This window comes from Ascidiella aspersa, chromosome 5 (assembly GCF_963924565.1).
Source record: "Ascidiella aspersa chromosome 5, kaAscAspe10.2, whole genome shotgun sequence".
Classification (NCBI taxonomy): domain Eukaryota; kingdom Metazoa; phylum Chordata; class Ascidiacea; order Phlebobranchia; family Ascidiidae; genus Ascidiella; species Ascidiella aspersa.
Window position 1 is genome coordinate 12,417,449 of NC_139451.1, and position 1,188 is coordinate 12,418,636.

A 1,188-nucleotide genomic window follows, 5' to 3' on the forward strand; every position below is an offset into this window, starting at 1 on the left:
CGCAGCAGCCGCGCGGAGAAATCCCCGCGCGGAACGTTTGCAACGCGACCCTGAGGCGGGCGCGGCCCCGGGATTGACCCGAGGCCGCAATTTGCGTTCAGAACGTCGATGCTCAATGTGTCCTGCAATTCACACTAATTCACGCAGCTAGCTGCGTCCCTTCATCGACTCACGAGCCGAGTGATCCACCGCCAAGAGCCATCCACGATTGTTTCGCTCGCACAGTGCCTCGCACTAAAGGGTGACAAAATATACCGCGCCGAGCGGTCGGCCAGGCCGACGCTTGAAGCCGGAGCGCGCGGCACCGCGGCACTCGACGCGCAAACATTACCGGGTGACCGAATCGCCGGCCGGCGCGCCGCTCCTCGCGGGTCGGGCGCCGGGTAGCAAAAACTTTTTCTCTCGCTTGTCCGAGTTTCGCGTTCGCCGAAGCGTTTGCGAGACCGTTAATGATCCTTCCGCAGGTTCACCTACGGAAACCTTGTTACGACTTTTACTTCCTCTAAATGATCAAGTTAGATCGTCTTCTCGGACGCCGGCTCGACCGTTGCCGGCCGCGCCAGGTCCAATCGGAGGACCTCACTAAACCATTCAATCGGTAGTAGCGACGGGCGGTGTGTACAAAGGGCAGGGACGTAATCAACGCGAGCTAATGACTCGCGCTTACTGGGAATTCCTCGTTCAAGGGAAATAATTGCAATTCCCTATCCCTAGCACGACCGGGGTTCAGCGGGTTACCCAGACCTGTCGGCCAAGGCGAGCACATGCTGATCCGGTCAGTGTAGCGCGCGTGCGGCCCCGAACATCTAAGGGCATCACAGACCTGTTATTGCTCAATCTCGTGTGGCTAAACGCCACTAGTCCCTCTAAGAAGTTAGACGCCGACCGATTGGGTCGCGTAACTAGTTAGCAAGCCAGAGTCTCGTTCGTTATCGGAATTAACCAGACAAATCGCTCCACCAACTAAGAACGGCCATGCACCACCACCCACAGAATCAAGAAAGAGCTCTCAATCTGTCAATCCTCACTGTGTCCGGGCCGGGTGAGATTTCCCGTGTTGAGTCAAATTAAGCCGCAGGCTCCACTCCTGGTGGTGCCCTTCCGTCAATTCCTTTAAGTTTCAGCTTTGCAACCATACTTCCCCCGGAACCCAAAGACTTTGGTTTCCCGCAAGCTGCCGGAGAGGTC

The 1,188-nt window shown here is 57.2% G+C and overlaps 1 non-coding gene and 1 pseudogene across 1 annotated transcript; both read right to left on the reverse strand.

Annotated features, from left to right (window-relative positions):
* Positions 1-45: 45 nt before the first annotated feature.
* Positions 46-200, reverse strand: LOC146144017 (5.8S ribosomal RNA). The gene has a single exon (XR_014499210.1). It is a non-coding gene; the product is annotated as a 5.8S ribosomal RNA (ribosomal RNA).
* Positions 201-455: 255 nt separating this feature from the next.
* Positions 456-1,144, reverse strand: LOC146144018 (small subunit ribosomal RNA; annotated as a pseudogene; the record flags this gene model as incomplete).
* Between the last annotated feature and the right edge of the window lie 44 nt (positions 1,145-1,188).